General features: G+C 39.4%; 1 non-coding gene across 1 annotated transcript; it reads right to left on the bottom strand.

Annotated features, from left to right (window-relative positions):
• Positions 1-5794: 5794 nt before the first annotated feature.
• LOC112761190 (small nucleolar RNA R71) lies at positions 5795-5902 on the bottom strand. Its single transcript, XR_003181598.1, has one exon. It is a non-coding gene; the product is annotated as a small nucleolar RNA R71 (small nucleolar RNA).
• Between the last annotated feature and the right edge of the window lie 6175 nt (positions 5903-12077).

Below are 12077 nucleotides of genomic sequence, written 5' to 3'. Positions count from 1 at the left end.
GTGGTTTAAGCTCGGTTTTAGGAGGTTTCTCCTCTTCCTGAGGAGTTTTCAGAAGTTCTTTTATTTCCTCTAGTTCCTTCAGATCAGGCTGAACATCTTTAAAAATGTCCTCTAGCCCTGATTCGAGACTCTCAGTCATATGGACCTCTTCCACCAGGGAGTCAATAATATCAACGCCCAGGCAGTCGTCTGATGTGTCTGGATGTTGCATAGCTTTGACAACATTCAACTTAAACTCATCCTCATTGACTCTCAGGGTTATCTCCCCTTTTTGGACGTCAATGAGGGTTCGTCCAGTTGCTAGGAATGGTCTTCCTAGAATGAGAGTTGCACTCTTGTGCTCCTCCATTTCCAGCACTACAAAGTCAGTAGGGAAGGCAAATGGCCCAACCTTGACAATCATGTCCTCAATTATGCCTGATGGGTATTTAATGGAGCCATCAGCAAGTTGAAGACAGATCTGGGTTGGTTTGACCTCTTCAGTCAAGCCAAGCTTTCTGATAGTGGATGCAGGGATTAGGTTGATGCTTGTCCCAAGATCACATAGAGCTGTCTTGGTGCAGTTACCCTATAATATGCATGGTATCATAAAGCTCCTGGGATCTTTAAGCTTTTCTGGGAAGCTTTTCAGAATGACTGCACTGCATTCTTCAGTGAGGAGAACTCTTTCAGTTTCTCTCCAATCCTTCTTATGACTCAAGATATCTTTCATAAACTTGGCATAAGAGGGTATTTGCTCAAGTGCCTCTGCAAACGGAATCTTTATTTCAAGAGTCCTGAGATAGTCTGCAAAGCGGGCAAACTGCTTATCCTGCTCCTCTTTGCGGAGTTTTTGAGGATAAGGTATCTTGGCTTTATATTCCTCAACCTTAGTTGATGTAAGTTTATTTCCTACAGAAGTGGTTGAAGAAGCCTTTTTAGATGGGTTGTCATCAGCACTTGTGTGTGTCTGATCCCTTACTGGCAATTGAGTGCCAGAGTTAGAAGCTGGAGTGACGTTAGACGCCAGCTCCTCATCTGTTCCTGGCGTCTGAATACCAGAACTGTGCTTCCTTTGGGCATTTAACGCCAGATCCTTACTTGTTTCTGGCGTTGAACGCCAGTCCTGAGCATGGTCTGGGCGTTCAGCACCAGCCTTCCATCCAAATTCTGGCATTTTAGCGCCAGAATTATTTTTCCCTGGGCTCTTACTGTCCCAGGTGGATTTTGGGTGGTTTGCTCATTTCTTGGCTTCTTGCTGCCTTGAGGTGGGGTATTTAATGTCTTCCCACTTCTTAATTGAACTGCTTGGCATTCTTCTGTTATTTGTTTTGACAGCTGCTGCTTTGTTTGCTTCAATTGTTCTTCCATATTTATATTAGCCATCCTTGTCTCTTGTAGTCTATCCTTGAATTCGGCTAACTGCTTTGTTAGAAATTCCAATTGCTGATTGAATTCAGCAGCTTGTTTTACAGGACTGAGTTCAGCAGTTACTGTTTTAACCTCTTCTTTCATGGAAGGGTCACTGCTTAGGTACATATGCTGATTTCTGGCAACTATATCAATGAGCTCTTGAGCTTCTTCAATTGTCTTTCTCATGTGGATAGATCCACCAGCTGAGTAATCTAGAGACATCTGAGCTCTTTCTGCAAGCCCATAATAGAAGATGTCTAACTGAACTCACTCTGAAAACATTTCAGAGGGGCATTTTCGTAGCATCTCTCTGTATCTCTCCCAGGCATCATAAAGAGATTCATTATCTCCTTGTTTAAAGCCTTGGATGTCCAGCCTTAGCTGTGTCATCCGTTTTGGAGGAAAGTATTGATTCAGAAATTTTTCTGTCAGCTGTTTCCATGTCCTTATGCTAGCCTTAGGTTGGTTATTTAACCACCTCTTGGCTTGGTCTTTTACAGCAAATGGAAACAGTAATAATCTGTAGACATCCTGATCTACTTTCTTATCATGTACTGTGTCAGCAATTTGTAAAAACTGTGCCAGAAACTCTGTAGGTTCTTCCTGTGGAAGACCGGAATACTGGCAGCTTTGCTGTACCATGATAATGAGCTGAGGATTCAACTCAAAGCTACTGACTCCAATGGAGGGTATGCAGATACTACTCCCATATGAAGCAGTAGAGGGGTTAGCATAGGACCCCAGAGTCCTCCTGGACTGTTCATTTCCACTTAGATCCATGATGGAAAACGGGAGATGATGTAAAATAAAAAAAATTTTATTTTTATTTATTTATTTATTTATTTCAAAATTGAAATAAATTAAAATAAAATAAATAAAAATGGTTGAAAATTTTTGAAAAAATGAGGAGAGAGAAAGTGGTTAGGATGTTTTGAAAAGGATATGATGATTTTTGAAAAAGGTTTTAAATTTTGAAATAAAAATCTGAATTTTAAAGGTAAATTTCGAAAATTTGCTTTAAAATAGAGAGAAAAGATATTTTTGAATTTAAAGAGGAGAGAGAAAAACAATAAGATAGCACAAGATTTAAAGTTTTTAGATCTAATGCTCCTTGTTTTTGAAAATTTTGGAGGGAAAACACCAAGGAACACCAAACTTAAAAATTTTAAGATCAAAACACAAAGAAAACTCAAGAACACTTTGAATAATCATAAGAACACAAGAACATGAAGAAAGAACATCAAACTTAAAATTTTTAGAAAACCAAACTAAAATTTTCGAAAACCAAAGGGAAATCAACAAGAAAACACCAAACTTAAAGTTTGGCACAAATTTTAATAGAGAAATTATTATTTATGAAAAAGAAGATTTTGAAAAGAATATAAAAGATTCTAACCCAATTACCAAGAACACAGACTAACGCTCTAGCCAACTGAGTTATGAATGTAACACTTGTTTTGAAGAAGTATTTTATTTTATTATTTTTTTAATAACTAAGAATGAAAAAAAATATTTTTTTGAAAACTAATGTTTTGAAAAGGGACAAGAAAAACAAGAAAAAATCATAAAACAAGAAAAACTAAAGATCAAACAAGAAAAATTCAATAAAAAAAAATAATTTTCGAAAAAAATTTTTTTTTGAAAGAGAAAATAAGGATTCTAAAATTTTAACCAAAAACAATAATAAGAGACTCTAAACCAAAAAGAAAAATTTTTCCTAATCTAAGCAACAAAATAAACCGTCAGTTGTCCAAACACGAACAATCCCCGGCAACGGCACCAAAAACTTGGTGCACGAATTGTGAATCACACTTTTCACAATTCGTACCACTAACCAGCAAGTGCACTGGGTCGTCCAAGTAATACCTTACGTGAGTAAGGGTCGAATCCCACGGAGATTGTTGGTTTGAAGCAATCTCTGGTTATCTTGTAAATCTCAGTTAGGAGGCCAATTATAATTATCAGTTGACTTGCAAATGAACAAGGGAACATAAAATAAATACTTGGTATGCAGTAATGGAGAATATGTTGGAGTTTTGGAGATGCTTTGTCTTCTAAATCTCTGCTTTCTCCCTGTCTTCTTCTTCACACATGCAAGGCTCCTTCCATGGCAAGCTGTATGTAAGGTGTCACTGTTGTCAATGGCTACTTCCCGTCCTCTCAGTGAAAATGGTCCAAATGCTCTGTCACAGCACGGCTAATCATCTGTTGGTTCTCGATCATGTCAGAATAGAATCCCTTGATTCTTTTGCGTCTGTCACTATGCCCAACAATTGCGAGTTTGAAGCTCGTCACAGCCATTCAATCCTTGAATCCTACTCGGAATACCACAGACAAGGTTTAGACTTTCTGGATTCTCATGAATGCCGCCATCAATTCTAGCTTATACCACGAAGATTCTGATTAAGACATATAAGAGATACTCATTCAATCTGATGTAGAACGGAGGTGGTTGTCAGGCACATGTTCATGGATTGAGGAAGGTGATGAGTGTCACGGATCATCACCTTCTTCATAGTGAAGTGCGAATGAACATCTTAGATAGGAACAAGCGTGTTTGAATGGAAAACAGAGATAATTGCATTAATTCATCAAGACGCTGCAGAGCTCCTCACCCCAACAATGGAGTTTAGAGACTCATGCCGTCAAAGAGTACAAAGTTCAGATCTAAAAATGTCATGAGATACAAAATAAATCTCTAAAAGTTGTTTAAATACTCAACTAGTAACCTAGGTTTACAGAAAATGAGTAAACTATGATAGATAGTGCAGAAATCCACTTTTGGGCCCACTTGGTGTGTGCTGGGGCTGAGACTAAAGCTTCTCACGTGCCTGGGCTGTTTTGGGCGTTCAACGCCAGGTTGTAACCTGTTTCTGGCGTTGAACTCCAACTTGTAACTTGTTTCTGGCGCTGGACGCCAGACTGCAACATGGAACTGGCGTTGAACGCCAGTTTACGTCATCTATCCTTGAGCAAAGTATGGACTATTATATATTGCTGGAAAGCCCTGGATGTCTACTTTCCAACGAATTAAGAGCGCGCCATTTGGAGTTATGTAGCTCCAGAAAATCCACTTTGAGTGCAGGGAGGTCAGAATCTAACAGCATCAGTAGTCCTTTTTCAGCCTGAATCAGATTTTTGCTCAGCTCCCTCAATTTCAGCCAGAAAATACCTGAAATCACAAAAAAACACACAAAATCATAGTAAAGTCCAGAAATGTAATTTTTAATTAAAAACTAATAAAAATATACTAAAAACCAACTAAATCATACTAAAAACTAAGTAAAAATAATGCCAAAAAGCGTATAAATTATCCGCTCATCACTACACTTAAGAGATCCCAACAAGGATAGAACTTCCAATTAATCATTCCCCCAGTCAAGGCTTTTTATCTAGAATATTAATAATCATTCTTAGTTTTTATTGCTTTAATTTATAATTATTCAATTGCTCATTATTCAACTCTCAAACTCTCGTGGAAATTCCTAATTAATAAAATAGCATCCTTTCTCGCAACTCATTGGGAGACGACTTAGGACTTATACTCCCAGTATTTTTCTATTCTAAATTTTTGTGACACTCTTCTAAATTGGTGAGGTGGATTTTAGCTGGTTAAGAGCTATACTCGCAACGCTGTTCTATTATATTATAATCTCTTAATTGGCCTAACTTCTGCCCCTCGTCAGTTTTTGGCGCCATTGCCGGGGAGTTGCAATTGTGTGCTAAATTATTAATTAGTGTACATATTTTTATTTTATTTGGATATTTTATTTTTATTTTATTACCATGAGTTATATGTTTCTTTCACTGAATGACGCGTTCACTACCTGATCCGAGCTTAGCTGCATTTGACCCTGAAATTGAAAGAACTATTTCACGTATTAGGCGAGCTCGACGCAGGTTAGCCTCTAAGGGTGGTGAAGTGATTGTTATCGATTCACCAGTCTCATCTGAGGGCGAATCTGAACCGCCATCTGAGAGCGAAACAAGCTCCTTTACTACTGATTTAGTTGATTCACGTGCAGATAACATGGTAGCACCTAGGAGGATTACTCTCCAGGAAGATGGAGCCCCAAATTTTACACTACAGCCGTATCAAGTGCATCATCCAACTCTGGCTGCAGATTTTGAGCTGAAGACTGCATTAATCAACTTGATTCCCAAGTTTCATGGCTTACCTGCTCAAGAGCCTATTAAGCACCTAAGGGATTTCCAGATAGCTTGTTCTACTGTTAGGCGTCATGGTGCGAATGAAACTTCTATTCTATTAACTGCCTTCCCGTTTTCTCTTGAGGGAAAGGCAAGGGAGTGGTACTACTCCCAACTTGAAGCGACTGTTACTAACTGGGATACGCTCAGGAGAGAATTTCTGGAAAAATACTATCCAGCTGAAGTTACAGACAGACTAAGGAAAGAGATCTCATGCATTGTTCAAGGTGAATTAGAAACTCTTTATGAGTACTGGGAGCATTTTAAGAACCTTCTGGACGCATGCCCCCATCATATGATTGATAGGCTAGTGTTGATCAGCTATTTTACTCAAGGCATGAAGCCTCGGGATAAAACCACACTAGATGGTGCTAGTAATGGTTATCTGAAAAAGTACAAGACCGCAGATGAAGCATGGCAACTGATCAACAACTTAGCTGAGTCTACTAGGAATCACAGGCACAGGAGCAGCCACTCAAAAGCTGTTGTAAAGGTTTCCTCTAGCACTGAAACTTCTGCTCTTACACAGAGTATATGTGAAATGACCAACCTACTAAAGCAAATGCAGTTGAACCAGCAACAACAAGCTCAGCCTGCCACACCACAACAAAGCCAACAGCTAGTTCCACAAAGAGTATGCAAAATCTGTGCTGACTACAGTCATTATACTGATGAATGCCCGCAGCTCCAATAAGAAGATAACACTGTGGCAGCTACTCATAACTTCTATGACCGCCCGAATCAAGGATACAATCAACAAGGCGGTAACTACAACCAAGGAGGAAACTATAACCAAGGATGCCAGGACAATTCCAACCAAAGTTGGAGAGATAATTCCAACCATGACTGGAGGGAAAACTATAACAGAGGAGGCAGAGACAACAATGGAAACCAGAGGTGGAATAACAACAACAGACAGCAAAATCAGAACCAACCTTACAGAGCTCCTCACCTAAGACAATCACAAGGACCCCAGCATAACCAACAACAAGTCCCACAGATCACTTATCCCACTTTCTCATCAAATGACGAGATGCTTCATTCTCTTGCACAAGGACAACAAGACATACAAACTACACTGAACTCTATTTTAAATGGTCTGAATGCCACTTTACAAGCTCTCGCCACCCGGATAGAATCACTACCTGCTTCCACCAACCAACATTCAAGCTCCAGTGGAATTCCTTCTCAACCCTTACCTAACCCCAAGGGTTGCATCAATGCCATCACTTTGAGGTCCGGAACCACACTGCAAGAGAGGACCCAGGAGGAGCCAAGCCCAATAGAACACGCCCCAATTGAAGACTCAGTGGAAGTAGAAGACGCTGAAATGGAAGATGCTGAAGAGGAAGATGAAGTACAAGACAAGGTTGAAGAAGAATTAGCTCAACCAAGGAATGGAGCATCAAAGGATGCAGAAGCTGCAAGTGGCACCATCTCTATCCCATTCCCACACCTTGCAAGAAAGCCCAGAAAGCAGACGGAACTTGATCCCAAAATCATAGAAATTTTTAAAAAGGTTGAGGTAACTGTTCCCCTTTTTGATGTTATTCAGCAAGTACCTAAATATGCAAAGTTTCTGAAAGATTTATGCATTCATAAGGATAAAATTAATTAATTAGAAACTATTCCTTTAGGTAGTTCTATATCTGCTTTAATGGAAGGTATACTTGAAAAAAGTAGTGATCCAGGTCCATGTATGGTAAACTGTACCATTGGAGGTGTAATATTTTTTGATTGCATATGTGACTTATGTGCATGTGTTAGTATAATGCCATTGTCTATATATGATACCTTAAGGCTCCCTCCCTTAAAAAGGTCGGCAGCTCGTTTTGTGTTAGTAGATTAAAGCATTATTACAGTAGTTGGAATTGCTAAAGATGTATTAGTGAGCATTAAGGGGCTCACATTTCCCATTGACTTCTATATCCTGGAAATGCCCCCTAATGAATCAGGAAGACCATCATCAATCCTGCTTGGAAGACCATTCCTGAAGACCTCGAAGTTCAAGCTGGATGCATTCTCAAGAACTTACTCCTTCGAGATAGATGGTAAAACAGTGAGTTTCAACTTAAATGAAGCTATGAAGCACCATCCGGAAGATCATTCTATCTTCCAGTGTGACATTACTGATGAAACCGTAGCTGAAGTTCTCCAAGAAGAAGTAGAAGAGAAACACATAGAGCAAGGTCCAAGTGTGGGGACACCTTCTGAACATAATGAAGACACTTTACCATTATCATTAGCCCCAAATGATACAGGGCCTAGTGGTGCACAAAATTGTGATCATCAACAATGGTGCCAAAGGACTTGGAGCTCTCAAACGTGAATCACACTTTGTCACAATTCCACACAACTAACCAGCAAGTGCACTGGGTCGTCCAAGTAATAAACTTTACGTGAGTAAGGGTCGATCCCACGGAGATTGTCGGCTTGAAGCAAGCTATGGTCATCTTGTAAATCTCAGTCAGGCGAATTCAAATGGTTAAGGAAGATTGATAATTAAAAGATGAATAAAACATAAAATAAGATAAAGATAGAGATACTTATGTAATTCATTGGTAGGAATTTCAGATAAGCGTATGAAGATGCTTTGTTCCTCTTGAACCTCTGCCTTCCTATTGCCTTCTTCCAATCATTCATACTCCTTTCCATGGCAAGCTTTATGTTGGGCATCACCGTTGTCAATGGCTACTTCCCATCCTCTCAGTGAAAATGTTCTACGTACGCTGTCACCGCACGGCTAATCATCTGTCGGTTCTCGATCATGTTGGAATAGGATCCATTGATCCTTTTGCGTCTGTCACACGCCCAACACTCGCGAGTTTGAAGCTCGTCACAGTCATCCCTTCCCAGATCCTACTCAGAATACCACAGACAAGGTTTAGACGTTCCGGATCTCAGGAATGACCACTAATAATTCTAGCCTATACCACGAAGGTTCTAATCTTAGATTAGAAACCCAAGAGATACACATTCAAGCTTGTTTACATGTAGAACGGAAGTGGATGTCAGGCACGCGTTCATAGGTGAGAATGGTGATGAGTGTCACATAATCATCACATTCATCATGTTCTTGGGTGCGAATGAATATCTTAGAGAAGAAGTAGACGTGAATTGAATAGAAAAATAGTAGTACTTTGCATTAATTCATGAAGAACAGCAGAGCTCCACACCTTAATCTATGGTGTGTAGAAACTCCACGGTTGAAAATAAATAAGAACAAGGTCTAGGCATGGCCATGAGGCCAGCCTCCCAAAAGTGAAAAGGTCTATCAAAAGTATGAAAATACAATAGCAAAAGGTCCTATTTATAGAGAACTAGTAGCCTAGGGTTTACAGAAATAAGTAATTAATGCAGAAATCTTCTTCCGGGCCCACTTGGTGTGTGCTTAGGCTGAGCATTGAAGCTTCCATGTGTAGAGACTTTTCTTGGAGTTAAACGCCGGCTTTTGTGCCAGTTTGGGTGTTTAACTCCAGCTTTTGTGCCAGTTCTGGCGTTTTGACGCCAGAATTCTTAAGCTGACTTGGAACGCCAATTTGGGCCATCAAATCTTGGGCAAAGTATGGACTATTATATATTGCGGGAAAGCCCAAGATGTCTACTTTCCAACGCAATCAAGAGCGTGCCAATTAGGCTTCTGTAGCTCCAGAAAATCTACTTTGAGTGTAGGGAGGTCAGAATCTAACAACATCTGCAGTCCTTTTTCAGCCTCTGAATCAGATTTTTGCTCAGGTCCCTTAATTTCAGCCAAAAAATACCTGAAATCACAGAAAAACACACAAACTCATAGTAAAGTCTAGAAATGTGATTTTTATTTAAAAACTAATAAAAACATAATAAAAACTAACTAAAATATACTAAAAACATACTAAAAACAATGCCAAAAAGTGTATAAATTATTCGCTCATCACAACACCAAACTTAAATTGTTGCTTGTCCCCAAGCAACTGAAAATCAAATAGGATAAAAAGAAGAGAATATACAGTGAATTCCAAAAATATCTATGAAGATCAGTATTAATTAGATGAGCGGGGCTTTTAGCTTTTTGCTTCTGAACAATTTTGGCATCTCACTTTATCCTTTGAAGTTCAGAATGATTGGCTTCTATAGGAACTCAGAATCCAGATAGTGTTATTGATTCTCCTAGTTAAGTATGTTGATTCTTGAACACAGCTACTTTATGAGTCTTGGCCGTGACCCAAAGCATTTTGTTTTCCAGTATTACCACTGGATACATAAATGCCACATACACATAACTGGGTGAACCTTTTCAGATTGTGACTCAGCTTTGCTAGAGTCCCCAATTAGAGGTGTCCAGAGCTCTTTAGCACACTCTTTTTGCTTTTGGACCACGACTTTAACCTCTCAGTCTCAAGTTTTTACTTGACACCTTCACGCCACAAGCACATGGTTAGGGACAGCTTGGTTTAGCCGCTTAGGCCAGGATTTTATTCCTGTGGGCCATCCTATCCACTGATGCTCAAAGCCTTGGATCCTTTTTATTTTACCCTTGCCTTTTGGTTTAAAGGGCTATTGGCTTTTTCTGCTTGCTTTTTCTTTTTCTTTCTTTTTTTCTTTTTTCTTTTTCGTATTTTTTTTGCAAGCTTTCTATTCACTGCTTTTTCTTGCTTCAAGAATCAATTTTATGATTTTTCAGATTATCAAATAACATTTCTCCTTTTTCTATCATTCTTTCAAGAGCCAACAATTTTAACATTCATAAACAACAAATTCAAAAATATGCACTGTTCAAGCATTCATTCAGAAAAACAATAGTATTGCCACCACATCAAAATAATTAAACTATTTTAAAATTTGAAATTCATGCACTTCTTTTTCTTTTTCAATTAAAAACATTTTTCATTTAAGAAAGGTGATGGATTCATTTTCATAGCTTTAAGGCATAGATACTTAGACACTAATGATCATGTAATAAAGACATAAACATAAATAAACATAAAGCATAAAAATTTGAAAAAACAAAAAATAAAGAACAAGGAGATTAAAGAACGGGTCCACCTTAGTGATGGTGGCTTGTTCTTCCTCTTGAAGATCTAATGGAGTGCTTGAGCTCCTCAATGTCTCTTTCTTGCCTTTGTTGCTCCTCTCTCATGACTCTTTGGTCTTCTCTAATTTCATGGAGGAGGATGGAATGCTCTGGTGCTCCACCCTTAGTTGTCCCATGTTGGAACTTAATTCTCCTAGGGAGGTGTTGATTTGCTCCCAATAGTTTTGTGGAGGAAAATTTATCCCTTGAGGCATCTCAGGGATTTCATGATGAGGAATTTCCTCATGTCCATGAGTGGGATCTCTTGTTTGCTCCATCCTTTTCTTAGTGATGGGCTTATCCTCATCAATGAGGATGTCTTCCTCTATGTCAATTCTTTGGGTCCGGGTTCACACTTTGATCATGGTTCTTGGTGATCCATGCATTGGCATAGAACTCTTGAACCATTAAGATTCTGACTTGTTGAATGGGGTTGGTGAGAACTTCCCAACCTCTTTTTCGAATCTCATGTCGGATCTCTGGATATTCACCCTTTTTGAGTTTGAAAGAGACCTCAGGGATCACCTTCTTCTTGGCCACAACTTCATAGAAGTGGTCTTGGTGCACCCTTGAGATGAATCTCTCCATCTCCCATGACTCGGAGGTGGAAGCTTTTGCCTTCCCTTTTCTCTTTCTAGAGGTTTCTCCGGCCTTAGGTGCCATAAATGGTTATGGAAAAACAAAAAGCAACGCTTTTACCACACCAAACTTAGAAGGTTTGCTCGTCCTCGAGCAAAAGAAGAAAGAAGAGAGTAGAAGAAGAAGAAATAGAGGAGATGGAGGGGCTTAGTATTTCGGCCAAGGAGGAGAAGTAGTGTGTATGTTGTGTGAAAATGAAGGAGTGAAGATGAGTTTATATAGGAGTGGAGAGGGGGGTATGGTTCGGCCATTATGGGTGGGTTTGGGTGGGAAAGTGGTTTGAATTTGAATGGTGAGGTAGGTGGGGTTTTATGAAGGATGGATGTGAGTGGTGAAGAAGAGAGAGAGAGGTGGGGTAGGTGGGGATCCTGTGGGGTCCACAGATCCTGAGGTGTCAAGGATATCTCATCCCTGCACCAAGTGGCGTGCAAAAATGCCCCTTTCTGCCAATCTTGGCGTTAAACGCCAGGCTGCTGCCCATTTCTGGCATTTAACGCCAGCTTCTTGCCCATTCCTGGCATTAAACACCAGTCTAGTGCCCATTTCTGGCGTTAAACGCCCAGAATGGTGCCAGACTGGGCGTTTAACGCCCATTCTGCTACCCTTACTGGCATTTAAACACCAGTAAGTTTCTCTTCCAGGGTGTTCTGTTTTTAATTCTATTTTTCAGTCTATTTTTGCTTTTTTAATTGTTTTTGTGACTTCACATGATCATCAACCTACAGAAAACATAAATTAACAAAAGAAAATAGAAATTTAACATAGATAAGTAAAAATTGGGTTACCT

The sequence above is a fragment of the Arachis hypogaea genome, chromosome 16 (assembly GCF_003086295.3).
Source record: "Arachis hypogaea cultivar Tifrunner chromosome 16, arahy.Tifrunner.gnm2.J5K5, whole genome shotgun sequence".
NCBI classification, from domain to species: domain Eukaryota; kingdom Viridiplantae; phylum Streptophyta; class Magnoliopsida; order Fabales; family Fabaceae; genus Arachis; species Arachis hypogaea.
Note: the sequence above shows the minus strand (reverse complement) of the source record. Positions and strands in the feature narration are given on the sequence as shown.